This window comes from Lissotriton vulgaris, unplaced genomic scaffold, assembly GCF_964263255.1.
Source record: "Lissotriton vulgaris unplaced genomic scaffold, aLisVul1.2 SCAFFOLD_324, whole genome shotgun sequence".
Taxonomy (NCBI): domain Eukaryota; kingdom Metazoa; phylum Chordata; class Amphibia; order Caudata; family Salamandridae; genus Lissotriton; species Lissotriton vulgaris.
The window spans coordinates 263,428-282,376 of NW_028246214.1; positions in this window are offsets into that span (position 1 = coordinate 263,428).

Below are 18,949 nucleotides of genomic sequence, written 5' to 3' on the forward strand. Positions count from 1 at the left end.
GATCGAGTTGCACTGCAGCAGCAGCCGGGCTGAGAGACACGACGAAGGAGGAGGGGGGCTGAAGCCTTTGGGCCTGGACAGAAGTATGACTGTGAAGGCGCGACCCCCTTTGCATCGCTCCACGGCCCCCCTGGGGGTCGCGCCCCACAGTTTGAAGACCCCTGCTTTAAGGTGTAACATATTATACAAGCATTGGCATAGCCAGTAGGTCTCGCTTTTGGGACCTTCTAAGTATTTAATTATGCAGCACAATATCCTTGGTGCAACAACATCAACTGTTGCACGGCTAAACACGTATACGGTCACAAAGGTGAGATCTATTGGCTATGCCAATGCTTGTTATTTTTTGTTCTTGGGGGAAACCGGGCTAGTGCCAGGAGGGTCAAGGGGGAGTGGTAAGGAGTTGAGGAGTGAATGCCAGGAGGGACAAGGGTGACTGTCAGGCCATGGGGGTGAAGGGTGAGTGCCAGGGAGGCGAAGAGTGAGTGCCAGGGAGATGAGAAGTAAGAGTCAGGAGGGTCAAGGGTGAGTGCCAGGGAGGGGAAGGGTGAGTGCCGAGAAGGGGAAGTATGAGTGCCAGGGGTGAGGGGTAGCTGCCAGGCCAGAGGGGTGAAAGGCTAGTGCCACGGAGGTGAAGGTTGAGTGCCAGGTCAGGGGGATGAAGGGTGAGTGCCAGTGAGATGAAGGTTGAGTGTCATGGAGGTGAGATGTAAGAGTCAGGAGAGTCAAAGGTGAGTGCCAGGGAAGGGAAGGGTGAGTGCAAGGGGTGAAGGGTAGTTGCTAGGCTAGGGGGAGGAAAGGCTACTGCCATGGAGGTGAAGAGTGAGTGCCAAGGGGGCGAGTAGTGAATGCCAGGAGGGATATGGATGAGTGTCAGGGAGGTGAAGGATATGTGCCAGGGAGGGGAATTATGAGCACCAGGAGGGTCGAGGGTGGGTGTCGGGGAGGCGACAGTTGAGTGTCACAGAGAGTCAATGCTGGGTGCCAGAGAGGGAGAAGGGTGAGTGCCAGGTGCGAGGAGTGACTGCCATGCCTAAGGGGTGAAGGGTGAGTGCAAGGGAGGTGAGGGGTGAGTGACAGACTGCAAACAGTAGTGAGCTGGGGTCTAGAAGGAGGTGCGGAGATCATCACCCGGTGTGTGCCAGGCTAGACGCACCAGTGCCATGTGGATCAGAGAAAATGCATGGAGTGGTATGGTTGACAGGAGACGTGCAGGCTGCTTAAATATTGTAGAGATTGGATTGTCAAGCACTAGGAAACAAAAGTGAATGAATAAAACTAGAAACGCGAACACTTTCACAGCGAACGCGGCTGTGAAAGTGAAACTAATTGCGATCGCGTGAAAGTGAAACTGATCGTGCTACCTGGCTGAGAGGAGGCTGATAGGCAGTGAGTGGCTGGGGGTGTGTGTGTGTGTGGTTGTGTGTGTGGTTTTGTGTGTGGTTGTGTGTGTGGTTGTGTGTTGTGTGTGTGGTTGTGTGTGTGTGTGGTTGTGTGTGTGTAGTTGTGTGTCTCTGTGGTTGTGTGTGTTTCGGTGTGTGTGTTTGGGTGTGTGTGTGTGTGGTTATGTGTGTGTAGTTGTGTGTGTGGTTGTGGTTATGGTTGTGTGTGTGGTTGTGGTTGGTTTTGTGTGTGTGGTTGTGTGTGTGGTTGTGTATATGTGTGGTTGTGTGTGTGTGTGGTTGTGTGTGTGTGTGTGTGTGTGGTTGTGTGTGGTTGTGGTTGTGTGTGTGGTTTTGTGTGTGTGTCAGTGTCGTTGTGGGTGTGTGTGCATAGAAGTGTGGTTGTGTGTGTGGTTGTGGTTGTAGTTGTGTGTGTGGTTGTGTTTGTGGTTGTGTGTGTGGTTGTGTGTGTGTGTGGTTGTGTGTGGTGTTGTGTGTGGTTGTGTGTGTGGTTGTGTGTGTGTGTGGTTGTGTGTGTTTGGTTGTGTGGTTGTGTGTGTGTGGTTGTGTGAGTGTTTGTGTGTGTGTGTGTGGTTGTGTATGTGGTATGTGGTTTTGTGGTTGTGTGTGGTTGTATGTGTAGAAGTGTGGTTGTGTGTGTGGTTGTGTGTTTGGTTGTGGTTGTGTGTGGTTGTGTGTGTGGTTGTGTGCGTGGTTGTGGTTGTGTGTATGTGTGGTTGTGTGTGTGTGGTTGTGTGTGGTTGTGTGTGTGTGTGGTTGTGTGTGTGGTTGTGTGTGGTTGTGTATGGTTGTGCGGTTGTGTGTGGTGTTCTGGTTGCATGTGTGGTTGTGTGTGTGGTTGTGTGTTCGGTGGTGTGTGGTTGGTTGTGTGTGTGGTTGTGTGTTTGTGGTTATGTGTGTGGTTGTGGTTGTGTGTGTGGTTGTGTGTGTGTGTGGTTGTGTGTGGTGGTGTGTGTGTGGTTGTGTGTGTATGTGGTTGTGTGTGTGGTTGTGTGTGTGTGTGGTTGTGTGTGTATGTGGTTGTGTGTGTGTGTGTGGTTGGGTGTGTGTGGTTGTGTGTGTATGTGGTTGTGTGTGTGGTTGTGTATTTGGTTGTGGTTATGTGTGTTTGTGGTTGTGTGTGTGTTTGTGTGCGTGGTTGTGGTTGTGTGTGTATGTGGTTGTGGTTGTGTGTGTGTTTGTGTGTTTGTGTGAGTGTGGTTGTGTGTGGTTCTGTGTATGGTTGTGTGTTTGGTTGTGGTTGTGTGGTTGTGGTTGTGTGTGTGTGGTTGTGTGTGTGGTTGTGTGTGTGGTTGTATGTGGTTGTGTATGGTGTTCTGGTTGCATGTGTGTTTGTGTGTGTGGTTGTGTGTTCGGTTGTGTGTGTGGTTGGTTGTGTGTGTGGTTGTGTGTGTGTGGTTGTGTGTGTGTGTGTGGTTGTGTGTGTGTGTGTGGTTGTGTGTGTGTGGTTGTGTGTGTATGTAGTTGTGTGTGTGGTTGTGGTTGTGTGTGTGTGGTTGTGTGTGTGTGTGGTTGTGTGTGGTTGTGTGTGTATGTGGTTGTGTGTGTCTGGTTGTGTGTGTGTGGTTGTGTGTGTGTGGCTGTGTGGTTGTGTGTTTGGTTGTGTGTGTGTGTGTGTGGTTAGGTGTGTGGTTGTGTGCGTGGTTGTGTGTGTATGTGGTTGTGTGTGTGGTTGTGGTTGTGTGTGCGGTTGTGTGTGTTTGTGTGTGTGGTTGTGTGTGGTTGTGTGTTTGGTTGTGGTTGTGTGTGGTTGTGTGCATTGTTGTGGTTGTGTGCATGGTTGTGGTTGTGTGTATGTGTGGTTGTGTGTGGTTTTGTGTGTGGTTGTGTGTGTGTGTGGTTGTGTAGGTATGGTTGTGTGTGTGTGGTTGTGTGTGTGTGTGGTTGTGTGTGGTGTGTGTGGTGTTGTGTGTGGTTGTGTGTGTGGTTGTGTGTGTGTGGTTGTGTGTGTGGTTGTAGGTGTGTGGTTGTGTGTGTGTAGTTGTGTGTGTGGTTGTGTGTGTGTGGTTGTGTGTGGTTGTGTGTGTGTGGTTGTGTGTGTGTGGTTGTGTGTGTGGTTGTGTGTGTGAGTGGTTGTGTGTGTTTGTGTGGTTGTGGTTGTGTGTGTGGTCGTGTGCGTGGTTGTATGTGTGTGTGTGGTTGTGTGTGTGTGTGGTTTGTGTGTGGTTGTGTGAGTGTGGTTGTGTGTGTGTGCTTGTGAGTGTGGTTGTGTGTGTGGTTGTGTGTGTGTGTGCTTGTGTGTGTGCTTGTGTGTGTGCGTTTGTGTGTGTGTGTGTGTGGTTGTGTATGGTTGTGCGGTTGTGTGTGGTGTTGTGGTTGCGTGTGTGGTTGTGTGTGTGTGGTTGTGTGTGTGGTTGTGATTGTGTGTGTGGTTGTGTGTGTGGTTGTGTGTGTGTGGTTGTGTGTGTGTGGTTGTGTGTGTGTGTGTGTGTGGTTGTGGTTGGTAGTGTGTGTGTGGTTGTGGTTGGGGGTTTGGTTGTGGTTGTGTGTGTGTGTGGTTGTGTGTGTGGGGGTGTGTGTGTGTGTGAGTACAAATACTTTACACATTGCCTCTTTAGTTTAGCCTGACTGCTCTGTGTCGAGCTATTCTAGGATGAGCACAGGTAAACTTAGTGTGTACTACACTTACCTGACTAGGATCGTGGGTCCCTACTTGGACAGGGTGCAAACAACTGCCAAGTAGAGACCCAATTTTTAACAGTAAGAAAGCAGATCCCCATAAAGAACAAGTTACTTACCTTCGGTAACAATATATCTGTAAGAAACATAGGTTAGTTATGGATTCCATACCTTCAAATTACCCCCAGGCATCAGACTGGATCTGGAAAGTTTTTTGTCAGCATTACCCCTGCACGTCGAAAGATGGCGTCGGTCGGCTCCGCGTTCGTCGTTGGAGTCATGGTCGCCGGGATGATATCAGGGTAGCTACATAGAGGCAGCCCTCGCGCACTGACGTCAGTTCTGTACAAGACTTTCCATGCCAGAAGCGCAGACCCATGCAAGACACTGACCACTGTTGCACAAAACTAGGGCCCTGAAAGGAAGTCCTTAACCCTAAAAGTCAGTTTGCAGAACGGGGAGGATGGGTGGGGCGGTAAGGAATCTATAACTAACCTATGTTTCTTACAGATATATTACTACCGAAGGTAAGTAACTTGCTCAGCTGAAAGAAACAGTTAGTTATAGATTCCTTACCTTAGAATAGATACCCCAGCAATACCAACCCGGGAGGTGGGTCTGCACCCTAAGTTCACACCAGGAAGTCCTGGAGAACAGAACAGCCAAATAAGCCCTCTCTGCGGACTTGGCTGTCCAGGCATTAGTGTCTTGTGAATGTGTGCAGTGATTCCCACGTAGCTGCCTGACATGAAGAACCAGGTTTTAGAACCCAACAGCGCCAGGGAAAATGCCCGATGTCTTCGAGTTCCCCTGCCTTGGCAAACAGAGACACGGGACACTTCTTGATGACGTCAAAGACCAAATTTATTGGCTGCAACCAGGAACAGAGGTCTACGAAGCACAACACGGGTGGTTCGCTAGAGACTGCACAAATTCATAGAGTGGAGCATCGTCTTTTATGCTAAAAATCACATTCCTGGCTAGCATCGGTTACATACAAACTGACCAATTGGAGGGTGACATTTCAAACATATCGCATGACGACAATCCCACTTTCTGTTGTCCAGCCCACCAGAAGTGACCAAGCAAAATTCAACATTCCTGCTCGAGCAGGCCGGACGGACACATCATAAAGAACTCAACCCATATCAGTAATTAAGCCATAAAGGAAGGAACAGAAGCATATGACAAGCAAGATAGAAGGGTGTGTGCATGTACCATAAACTCAGCAATGTCCTGCTCTTTGATCTCTATCTGACCAGCTGCTTAACAAGGAACTGGCTCAACGAGGTCAGCCTCGGGCAAGGGAGTCAGTTCGTTCAGGTCACTCAGAAGTCAGCTAAAGGTGTACGTGTCCCAAAGACTCGTTCGGCCGCAGTCATCGGCCTATGTGAGGGCAACTACACAAAATGGCTGCCGTACACAAAATGGAACCCGAGGGTTCAGACGAAATTTATGAATACGTAGTGTTCTCATTGATCGATTATTACGAAAACACTCGTACATACCGCACTCGTCATTTGCGGTCCGCTGACACCAAAATCGTCTATATCCGACGACCTTTATTGAACAGGTTCAGAATCTAAGGAACCACAGAACCACAGACCCTCCTTTTGCCCTTACATAGGCGACAAACCCAAACCCATGTCAGTCTGAATCCAGGTCTATATTCATCAGATCATCAAGATGTTGCTGTAGCATCATCGTAGTACTTAGCAACTCTCTCTGGACAGGTCTCCTCGCACACGAAGTAGCACAAAGGCCACATATAGCAGGAGCACACTGTATGCAAAGACAGAACAGGAAAAGGATAGCTAAGATCATCCTAATGACCATAAGAATCTTCCATCCCCACGTGGATAACAATCCCCAAAACCATCCCATCAACGACCAATCTCCCTCGTCTATATGTACAGACTCGGAGATCTTATGTAGTCTGGAAATGGCCTGGAAAACTGTCGGAGCGTTGTCTGGAATGAAAACGCAGCAGCTCGATTGAATCAATTTACACACCCCACCTCTATCTGCAAGTATGACATCTAGCGCAACTCTGTTCTGAAGAGTCATAAGTCGATCCGACTGGAGCTCAGCAGTCAAGTTACTAAGGGCACCAGCAGTTTCGACTATGGTGGACTCAACCACTCTCGTCAATTGTCGAATGTTCCTGCTATTAGCCATAGGTCCCCAGAACGGCAGAAAACCCTTAAAGAAATCTCCCAATTCTTGTCCTGCAGTATCTTCCTTACTGAAGACACCTCTAGCAACTCTCGTCTTATGGTAATCTGCTGCAGCTGTAAATGTGGGAGGCAACAGGAACGAAACAAAACATGTGCCTGAAAAGTCAGGGGGCAACCATGTGTACGCTTTATCGTAACAGATGAAATAGGTACCCTTAGCTGCTAGGAACGCTGGGGAAGTCTGAGACGCAAAAACAGAAGTCTCAGTGCAAACGCTCTTCCCTAACTGAGCTCTCGGATTCTTGCCATTACCTTGCAGACAATAATGACCCTGATGGGGCACTATCCAAATCGGAGGGGATTTCTTTGCTCGCTGGTTAACATTCAGACTAACTCCGTATCCAGTAACGTTCCAACCAATGTATGCTTGTGTCTCATCTCTCGGGATAGTCTCATACGAACTAATTCCCCTAATCATGTCGACTATACCCTTGACCAAAGCACTAGTCTTTGGACTATCTTTCACGGAACGTTGGGGATAGACTCCATGAGCATAAATGAACATCGTTCTATATGCCCAAATAGAAAGATTGTAGCTAAAAGGCAAAACCAGGTAAGGAATACCTTTATTGGTAGTATGGGGCATAAGGCCACACACCCAACAATTTGTCGTGTTCATTACTAGCTGGTGTTGATACAGGAGTTGACCAAAGGAATTATTAGCAAATTCCAATCTTCTAACAATTTCATGTTCGGGCAGAGGGTGAAAAGAATGCGAAGAAACAGTAGGAGGAGGCATAGGTTGCATAGTGGGCATGAACGTCACTTGAAAAGAGAATGTCACATATCCAATTAAAAATATCATTAAGCTAAGCAATATAAGCAAACACAATATTAAAAAACGTTTTCTGCTCATTAATTTACATATTTTGCTCTTAAAGCTTATTCTTTCAACAGGTCTCTCCATCTCGAAAAACTCCATCCTCTCTAATTGCTGCTTGCGGCGGTAGGGTGTTCTGTGCTAAGGAACGCGTCTGTCAGTCCAGGGCAACTCCCTTAGACCAACCAGAACCGTCAACCTAACGTCTTCGGCTTGCACTCCAAAGACTTGACACCGCGACCCTACAGCTGAACCCGGATGGCGGTTCGAAAAACAAAAATCAAAATAGTTCCTCGGAGGAGAGCTAACCTTAAAAATATCAGTAAAAGAAAGAATCTCAGTGCTTTATTAGTCCAGCGACTCTCGGTCGCAAATTATAACGCTCTTTGCCAGGCAATGTCTGTTCACGGAATAATAACTCAGGTTTAACAGTGTTCATACTATTCAACGGAGGCACAGTTTCTTGAAGAAGATCGTCACTTTCTTGCTCAGTGTTCGTTCCAATCAAACGGGCATCGCTGAAAGGCAGAAAACGAGGCACGCTCTCAGTTTCAGATTCAGGAAGTCCTTTCTGGACCCACCGGTCGTACGGCAGAGGCAAAGGAGCCCTCTTACAATGTACGCCGTGGATCCAGTTCTTTGTACCGTGCACTCGTACTGCAGAACGGGTGGACAACAGAACTAAATACGGGCCGTTCCAGCGTGGCTGATCGTTCTTGGTCCGCTGGAAATTCTTCACCAGCACCCAGGTGCCAGGTTCAATGGCGTGTCCTGGATCTTCAGAAGCTTGTGGCAGTGAATCATGAACCTGTTGATGCAAAACACGCAATTTAGCCGTCAATTCATACAGGTAGTCAAGCAACACAGGATGTTCTATCTCACTAAACTTTGTCGGCCGCGGCACTCCCCAAACATTTGCCGGGCGACCAAACACTACCTCGTATGGACTAAGACCCATTTGTGAATGCACAGTCATTCTAGTGGACAGAAGAGTTAATGGCAAAGCATCTGGCCATTGTAAACCAGAGCTCGCTTGAATCTTAGCTAATTTCAACTTAAGAGTGCCATTATAGCACTCGACTAAACCAGCTGATTGGGGATGATTTGCAGCGTGGAACTTCTGCTTGATACCTAATCCATCACATACTCTCTTCATCACTTGACCTACAAATTCACTCCCATTGTCACTCCAGATCATTCTCGGCAAACCAAACCTAGGGAAGAATTCCTTAATAAGGACTTTCGCTGGGGACAAGGCAGTATTATCTTTCAAAGGGTAGGCTTCCACCCATCTAGAAAAAGAGCAAACAACCACTAAGACGTATTTCAGGTTGTTGCACCTCTCCATGTGGATGAAATCTAGCTGCAAAGCCTCAAACGGATACGTTGGAGGAGCAAAATAACCAGCTGGAGTTGGAATTCCCTTACCAGGATTGTACATCAAACACACCATACAATTCTTAACCAGATTCTCCACACACTTAGGAATACCAGCATTCTGCCATACTGGAGCTAACAACTTGCAAATCCCTTTTACACTGATATGTGCCAATCCATGAGCCATCGTAACCACTGGAAGTACATACGCATCGGGTAACAACCATCTCTGATGCTCTGACAACTCAATCCAACAACCATTCAAATCCAATTAACCTTGCTTTCTCTCCATTCATTCAACTCTTTCTCTGTAGCTTCAGCTTGGATGGATTTCACACTCTCAAGCGTATCTTCACACATACTCCTATCCGGAACCAATCTCGCCGGACCCGCAACATACATTCGACTCATCACATTTCTCGCAGTTTCTTTTGCGACTTCATCTGCAAACGCATTACCACGACCAACATCATCCGTAACTTTCTTATGCGCACTGCATTTCACAATCGCGACTTGCAACGGCAAAGTAAGAGATTCAAGAGGTTCATTTACCAATTGACCATGCTGAATCTTAGTTCCATGCGAAGTCAGGAACCCACGCTCTTTCCACAAACGTCCAAAACTATGAGCCACACCAAACGCGTACTGGCTATCGGTATACACAGTCACTCGCTTTCCTTTCGACAACACACACGCTCTCGTTAATGCAATCAACTCTGCTGCTTGCGCTGAATTATGTGGGATATGTGCAGCTTCAACAATTGTATGCAAAGTCGTAACAGCATATGCCGCAGTCGTATCACCATTCGGAAGCTTAAAGCACGAACCATCAACCTATAAGGTACCATCACACTCTGGAAGAGGAGTATCCCTAAGATCTATCCTCCCATTTGTTTCTTCCTCTGTCCTAAGGAAGCAATCATGCTGTTCAATAACATCTGTCTCTACTGAAATCGGCAACAACGTAGCTGTATTCAAAGTGTTGCATCTCTTTATATGTATGTGACTCGCTAACAGTGTCAATTCATAACCCGATAACCGAGCACTAGTTAAGTGCTGTGTCTTGGTACGATTCAACAAGGTATCCACTGCATGTGGAACCATCACAATTAGTGTATAGTCCATAACCAAACCAGCAGACTGTCGAATCGAAACAGCCGCTGCTGCTGTAGCTCTCAAACAACTCGGCAACGCTCTAGCTACGGGATCCAAAGTCGACGAAAAATAAGCACATGGACGTTGCTTATCTCCAAATTGCTGAGTCAAAACCGACAATGCACATCCCTCTCTCTCGTGGACATATAATGTAAAAGGCTTACTGTAGTCGGGAGTACCCAAGACAGGAGCCGAACACAACGCATCGCGCAATTCTGAAAAGCTCTTATGACATTCGACAGTCCAAGGAATAGGATTTGGAGTATCCTTAACAGTAAGAGCTATCAAAGGCTTCGCAAGCAATGAAAAATTAGGGATCCACTGTCTACAGTATGACGTACTACCTAGGAAAGCACGTACTTCTCTCTGTGTCGTAGGCACACTCATTTTCGCAATCGCTTGAATTCTTTCTGGGGTCAGTTTCCTTCCCTCCTTCGATAAGAGGTGACCTAAGTAGGTAACTTCTTGTCAACAATATTGCAACTTTGATAGAGAAACCTTATGATGGAAATCAGATAAATGACGTAACAACGACAAAGTAGCCTCTCTACAGATCTCTTCATTGTCAGCAGCAACTAACAGATCGTCAACATACTGAATAAGAGCAGCACCATCAGGTAAAACAAGCAAATCAAGTTGTGTTTTCAAAGCCTGACTATAGATCGATGGATTTTCACAATAGTCTTGAGGAGCGTGCTTAAACCGGAAACTTTGTCCTCCTAAAGAGAAGCCAAAGATATCCCTACTCTCCACGGCAATCGGGATGCTGAAGAAAGCATTCTTCAAGTCAATCACCGAAAACCACATGGCTGTAGCCGGGATCAAAGTCAGTAAAGTGGTGATATCCGGCACAACAGGAAATTGCGGAACAACGATCTTATTCACCTCGCGGAGATCGATCACAAACCTATATACAGGAGGCTGTGAAGAATCCGTTCTTTTCAGAACAGGCAAAACCAGACTATTGCACACATTACCTCTCGTTTCCTCAATCACAACTTTCACAATCAGATCATAGATGATCTCCAAAAGTGCTCTTTCACCATCACTGGAAATTCGATATTGCGGAATACTTGGCAATCTAGCATTCGCTTTCAACGTCACAACATATGGCGGAATCTCTAGGAGACCCACATCATTAGGACCAGTAGCCCAAAGAGAATCAGGGAGAGAAGACAATTCAGGTGGAAGTCGATCTTTAGATAAATACATCGGAGAGATCACTCTCTTACCCAATGTAAGATGTACTCCTGAAGGAGAACAATGTAGCGTTGCATACAATCTCTTCAACAAGTCCAATCCCAACAAGTTCTCACCACAACCTGTCGTTAGAATGAGGGGTGCTTCGAATTCACAAGGTCCAACAGAATAGACAACGGACTAGAAATCGGATTCGTAACCGGGGCGCCAGAAAAACCTACTGAAACATTCGTTAAGCCATACAAAGGTGCGCCAGGGAGTTTAGAGTGCATAATAGAACTCTTCGCAGCACCAGTATCCAACAGAAAAGGCTCTGACACACCTGATGCAATCTCTTCAACATAAGGTCCACTCTGATCTACTGGAACTGAAACAACTCCCTCTCTTTGTCTATGGCTGTCCTAGCAATCATTAGCATCCACATTCTCACCTTCAACATAGTAATCGTCCGCATAGTACTGTGCCATCCTACCAGACGCACCATTCTGCTGATCAAAGCTATTCCTACGGGAAAACGCTGTTGAGAAGACTCGAACCTTTGTGAGTTTCTCTGATATTGCTGAGGTTGCTGATAATCGCACTGATTATTACGGGGCAGATAAGCTTGCTGTAGAAGAACTTTAGTCTTCAATTCCTTAGTCTTCCTATCCGCTTTCTCTATCTCATCCTTATTTCTATTCTCATAGTACTGGGCAGTAGCCAAAATCTGCGCTGACGTAGAAACAGCCCTAGCACTCTCAGAATCCTTCAACTTATTACACAAGTCGGGAAGCAAATTATGCACAAACTTGTCAACGAACAACCGTTGACCACCTTCTGTACTCATGTCCTGACCACTATGGTCAGTAAACGTCTCTTCGAATCTAGTGAAAAAGTCAGACACAGTCTCGTCTTTCTTCTGCTTACACGCAGACAACTTGTCCCAATTAACACGCATAGCAGGCATCAAAGTCTTCATATAATCATAATCCTACCAGGGAGATCAGTAATCACATCCTCTGGTTTAGCACCACCTACTTGTCTATTATCTGCGGCTCTAAGATTATTCCATGTATCACCTAATTCCTGTGCATGATCCGTATGACGAATCAATCCCCATATAGGCTGTGGAACAACATTCCCAAAGAACATGTCTATATCGGCTAGATTCATAATACATGAATCCGCACTTTGAGATAATTCCTTATAGTACCCTGCAGGATTTTTACGTGGATCAGGCAAAGTCTGCTTAAGGGCTAAAACTTCAGCACGCTTCCATGGAACATGTACCCAAACTTGCTGAAAATGTGGCGGAATAATTGGAACAGCATTTGCATCACCAGGTCTTCAAACTGGAAGAACCTCTCGCATCGGATATTGTCGCGCCTTTCTCCTAACCAAAGAATCAGGCTCAAACAGTCGCTGAGAAGGAGACTCACTCCTAAACGACAACAACGTCGCAACTGCTTTCTCAACCCCAAGACCCACAACAGTCCCTTTCGCAAACTCAGAACGTATACGGTACAACTCAGACGGAGTTTGTCCTACATCACCATCTTCCCATTGTTCGCGAAGGAAAGAACACATCATATCGAAAACATATCTTTGTTTCGGTGCTTCCCATTGACGAAAAACATCCATAACACACTCGAGATCATAGTGCAAAGGATACGTAACCCATTTACGCGCTAAGTGATCTAACACTGTCCGTTCATCAGGACCAGGCAATTGGCTACGCAATTGCTTACGCTCTACAACAGGATACATACCCAATGAACCCAAAAGAGGAGAGAAGAGACCAGCAACAAAATCAGTCATTCTCTGTCGAGCAGAAGGAGAAGTTGACAAAAGAACAGGAGACAAAGCAGAATGAGAAGAAACCAAAGTCGGAACAGTAACAGGGGGAGTAAACAAGACAGGCGTAGGAGTAGCAGACGAAGAAGGTAGCAAAGTCGGCGGCCCTTGAGAAGGCTGCGCCAAAGGAATAGGAGCCAACGGAAGAGGAGCTGGCTGTTGAAGAACCACAGGAGGCAAAACAACCGGAGGTTGCACAACTATAGCTTGTGGAGGTGCTGTAGCACTCTGCACATAAGGGGGTGGCGAACTCAATAGGTGCTACATTAAAGGATCTTTCGCAAGATCTTTCTTCTCTTCTTGCTGTTGAGGTGGCAAAGCTGGATAGCACTTGTCCACCGCTAACTTACGTTGCCTAATTATCTGTTCGCTTTCTTGTTCTTCTTCATTATCCCTAAACTGTATAGCAGCTTGCACCATTGACATACCACGTTCTCGTTTATTTCGTTTCGCTAACTTAATTTCTTTCTGTTTGGCTTCCTTTCGCCATAAGCGGAAAGAGTCAAACATCGCCGGCCGGGCTTTCTTCTTGAACAGTTTAACTTCGAGATTATCTAAAATCTCTGTTTCAAAGCTACCATAACGGGGCCACTGTAGGACACCGTCTTTCCTGGTATATTTGATCCATACTTCATTATACGTGATAGGACCCACTCCATTTTTTATATAGAGTTCATAGGTCGGAGTTCCAATCGGAGGAACCGGACACGAATCCTCCAATCGGGAATCCCTAATACAGCCGCAACAAAATATCTTTCCAAGTCTGCTAAGACCAGGCATCTTCGCTCACTAGTCTAGCTTCAAACTTCAAGGGAATATCAAAAACGATAGTCTCGTGAATACACGAGTCCCTCGGCTTTGGGGCCTGCAGGTACCAAATCAAAGAATCCCGAAAGGATACCAAAACAAAACTAAAGACTGGGAGACGCTCCACTCATACTTAACTGAAATGTCGATGGCGTCACCAGAAGACCCGTCTATCGTCTCACTCTACAAATCATCTAATGGCTCCAAGACAGGGCGACAGTCAGGGCAGCAGTCCTTCGTAGCCGTCGGAAAACGGGGAACCTCGCAGCAAAGACTTTCGGACCACGACGACATACAGGGGTCGATGAAGTGGCAGGCCTTCCTCCAGAATTTTCACACGAAGCTCCTCACGATCTTCAGGCTTGGACCGGTACCGCTGAAGTCGCCCCACGTTGGGCCCCAACTGAAGAACCGGGCGGCGCCAGGGAAAATGCCCGATGTCTTCGAGTTCCCCTGCCTTGGCAAACAGAGACACGGGACACTTCTTGATGACGTCAAAGACCAAATTTATTGGCTGCAACCAGGAACAGAGGTCTACGAAGCACAACACGGGTGGTTCGCTAGAGACTGCACAAATTCATAGAGCGGAGCATCGTCTTTTATGCTAAAAATCACATTCCTGGCTAGCATCGGTTACATACAAACTGACCAATTGGAGGGTGACATTTCAAACATATCGCATGACGACAATCCCACTTTCTGTTGTCCAGCCCACCAGAAATGACCAAGCAAAATTGCACATTCCTGCTCGAACAGGCCAGACGGACCCATCATAAAGACCTCAACCCATATCAGTAATTAAGCCATAAAGGAAGGAACAGAAGCAGATGACAAGCAAGATAGAAGGGTGTGTGCATGTACCATAAACTCAGCAATGTCCTGCTCTTTGATCTCTATCTGACCAGCTGCTTAACAAGGAACTGGCTCAACGAGGTCAGCCTCAGGCAAGGGAGTCAGTTCGTTCAGGTCACTCAGAAGTCAGCTAAAGGTGTACGTGTCCCAAAGACTTGTTCGGCCGCAGTCATCGGCCTATGTGAGGGCAACCACACAAAATGGCTGCCGTACACAAAATGGAACCCGAGGATTCAGACGAAATCTATGAATACGTAGTGTTCTCATTGATCGATTATTACAAAAACACTCGTACATACCGCACTCGTCCTTTGCGGTCCGCTGACACCAAAATCGTCTATATCCGACGACCTTTATTGAACAGGTTCAGAATCTACGGAACCACAGAACCTCAGACAGAAGTCATTAAGTGGGACTCCACGTTACAAAGCAGTGGTAGCTGGATGTATGACGTTACAACGCGTACCGTCACAACGCGTGCTGTTACAACGCGTCTTTTACAACGCAAGTCGTGACAACGACTTGCGTTGGGGGCACGGATCGAGAATAGTATAATTTACTATTCTAACACCAGTCTACGTGGACACTAGGGAAGGTGTTGGAATAGTAAATATAATATTCTTAATCCTGTAGCGCCCTCCAGCGCAAGTTGTGGTTACGACTTGCGTTGTAAAGGACGCATCGTGACAGCACTGCGTTGAAACATCCGCAATGTAAAGGATGTTTCCCGTGGTAGCTGCCATCGCCCTGGTGGAATGGGTGCTCAATCCCACTGGAGGCTCCTTCTTTGCCAAAGAATAACAAGCTTTAATGCACAAAAAGACCCATCTAGAAATGGTCAGTTTGTGCACGGCCTGACCTTTTTTGGTGCCCACATAGCCAACAAAGAGCTAGTGATGCACTCGGAATTGTTTTGTGCGATCCAAGTAAAAGGAAAGCGCACGCTTTGGATCCAGATGGTGGAGCCTCACTTCTTCTTTGGAAGGATGCCGAGGGGGAAAGAAGGTGGGCAAAGTGATGGTCTGTCCAATATGGAAAGGAGTAACCACTTTGGGAAGGAAGGACGAGTCCGAAGGACAACTTTTTCCGGATGACCAGTCAGAAAAGGAGGCTTAGAAGAAAGTGCTTGGAGCTCACTCACCCTGCGGGCAGAGGTGATGGCCAACAGAAAGGCGGTTTTTAAGGTCAGAAGCCTGAGAGGCCAGTTATGTAGCGGCTCAAAGGGAGCTCACATAAGATATGTAAGAACCAAGTTCAAGTCCCACTGGGGCATTACGAAGGGAACAGGAGGAAAAAGATGAGTAAAGCCTTTAAGGAAGCAATTTACAACAAGGGACTTGAAAAGAGAAGGCTGATCAGGAAGCCTAAGAAAAGCTGAAATGGCTGAGAGGTAGCCCTCTAGAGTGCCCAGAGCAGAGCCCTGCTGGGCCAAAGAAAGGAGGAACAAAAGAACCTCCGAAAGAGGGGCGGAATGGGGGATCCACAGCCTTTGCTGTGGAGAGGAGAGGGCGGAAACGGATGCACAATCATCTGGGAGAGCGAGACACAGCTGGTGAGACTGAATAGAGGCTACAAAGAACTGCAACTCACAACAACTATCTTTATACTTTACATTTCCCACGTCATCTTCAGTGATAAACACCAACGCTACCTCAACCAAAGATTTGCCAACATTGTAACAATTGGGTAGAGCTACACTACAGTGGGGGACAACCACGGAGCCCGCGCATCGTCACTTACCTGAGGGTGAAGATTGAGACCACAGTGAATAGTGAGCAAGGACCCTAAGCAGTGGCTACTGCAGTTCGAAGCGTCCAAGGCACCAGAGGGCGACAAACTACAGGTATGGGAGGCATAATGTCCGTTGGCATGATGGGAGGAACTGCTTCCCCAGATACCACTGTGCTCCTGCTGGAACTGTGTTCAGGATTTAAGGCCCTAAACAAAAGGCTTGACGCCCTAGACAGACAGTTTGGCGGGCTGGGTGAGTGGATTGATCGCCACAAAACCCGCCTGGACACAACGGAAGGGCGTATATCGGATCTGGAAGATGGAGCAGCCCAAACTACTAAGCGCGTGGAGCACCTTGACCGTATAATGAAGACAGTCGCAGTCAAGAACGAGGATTTGGAAGCCAGGAGCCGCCGCAATAACGTGTTCATCATGGGAATTCCTGAATCCACCAACACAGGGAGGTTACACCAGTTTGTTGAGGGCCTGCTGACCGACTTGTTCGGGTCTGAACAATTTGCAAGCACATTTGTAGTTGAACAAGCGCACAGAACATTGGGGCCCAGGCCAAGTCTTGGGTGCCCACCAAGACCTATATTGGCAAGACTGCTAAACTTCAAAGACAGAGACATGGCGCTACGCCTCTGATGTAAATATATAATTTACCGTCTTAATTTCTATGCAGGTAAGTACTTAATCAATAATAACTCAAATCGGAAAGAAAAAGACAGAGTCCGTGGTGTTAGAGTTCTTAGGGGTTTTATTCCTTAAAAAGGAATGGTCAAGACCTGGATATCATGTTCTTCCCACCACAGGGGTGGAAGAAGGGATAGAGCACAGTTTTATTGACAATACATAGCTTATATACTTAATTTACACCATAGAAAGCAATATAGTAGGCGTAACAGCTGAGAGAAGACAAGATAACAGTATCCACGTGTTACTAGTACGTAATCAGAAGGCGTGGACTAGGCGTGAACTAGAGGTGTGTGCTAGAAACGTCACAGGTAGGTGTCACAAGGGGGTGGCACTAAACAGAAATGTTGCAATGTCAGCAGAAATCGGAAGCTTGGATGCGCGCGCAGCTGCATGAAGTGTGATTGACGTGAAACTGGAGGGTGCAGGGGGCTTGACATTTCCACTGATGGAAAGAGACAGAAGTCTGGCATGTCAGATCAACTTGTACTTCTATCATATCTGATATCTGATGTTTGGGAACCATATTATCTGGACGGAAAAGGTCTCTGGGGCAGAAGCTATTCTATACTGACTGTGAGTGCGTGTATAAGCGCCTGGGTGTCTGCATGAGAAGCGTGGGGGCATGGGCCTTTCATGGGAGCATGGTAACAGAGGCTATGAATTACTTGCACGGAGACAGGTCGGCCCTTTGCTCTGCAGCTGAGGGGGATGTTTACTGGAACTAGTAGGCAGGAATGTATTTTCGAGGAGCGGAACAGATAATTCGAAGGTTGTAGTCAGTCTTGGCAGGCAGCAGGCTGAGCTGAGCGCGGTGGGCCGCGCTGGAAGTAAGTCAGAGTTCACGGGTACAGGGGCAGCCTGGGCTGAGGCTTTCAGAGTCAGAAGCCAGAAAAATGGCTCGATGGCAGAAATACAGGGCCTATTTTGCCAGAGCTGAAAACGTGTAAGGTACACTACAAAAAGACGTTGGCATAGCATACTTAGGAACGGACTATTTAACCCATTCAGGGTGGGTCTGAAAGAGGACATGTTAACGTTGGACGCAAATGTATTTGCGTCTTCATAGCAGGCGCAGGAGGGAAGTTACATGCACTTTAAGCTGGTATATGGAGACGGTGGGGTACACGCTAGGGAACACAACTTGACCATAGAATTTATATTTCCTCATTCCCTCCTTGTTCCCTACGGACCCTTCATGATATATCGATCCTCATGAATCGATCAGTTTGTTCTTGTAACATCATTTGCTCTTCTTTCTTTCTTTTACGTCTTGAAAGGAAACTGGAATGTTCAATACATGAAGTGGCACACAGTCCACAAATCGCTGGCCCACACTGTAAGCACAGGCAGCAACTGAATACTAGGACTAGGCCAATGCCTAGGAAGGATAGGATCTTCCATCCCCAAGCTGTTAACGTTGTCCAGAACCAACCGGACCAAGTCCAGGTGCCTGGATTCTGATGTATCTGATTTGCAATTTTATGGAGACGTGTAATAGCTTGATATACAGATCGTGCGTTTTGTGGAATGAAAACACAGCAACTTGACCCGATGACCTTACAGGCTCCGCCTCTATCTGCCAAGATGACGTCAATAACAAGACGATTCTGAAGAACAACAACCCGCATGGCGGACTGCTCTTCGGTTAAGTTACCTAGGGCGGAGGCAGTTTCATTCACTACTGCTTCAAGTGTTCTAGTTAATCTGCGTATTAATTTACTATTTTGGACAGGGCCTAAAAAGAAAAAGAATCCTTTATTAAAATCGGTGTACTGTTCCCATGCCGTTTCTGTGTAGTCGACAAGGGAGATATCTCTTCTGAGTCTATTCTTTACTAGATTTGGATTTCTGTGATAATCAGGAGGAGCTAGAAAAACAGGTGGCAGAAGGAATGCAATGTAACAGGTACCATCCCAATCTGGAGGTAAACGTATGTATGCGGTATGACCACAAACAAAATAGGAATGACGGATAGCTTTAAAGGACGATTTACCATGATCACTGAATTCGACCACAGTAGTACATTTACTATGACCTAAGTGTACTGAACCTTTCTTCCTGACACATAATTCACCAGTAACTGGTAATACTGACATAGCGGGCAGAACTGGTGCAGCTTCAGATTCAACAGTAAGAATCATAAGGTTAATTGTGTAATTACCTAGTCCATATACTTCATTTTCTAGATTAGTTCCTATTCTAGTGGGGAGTCCCTC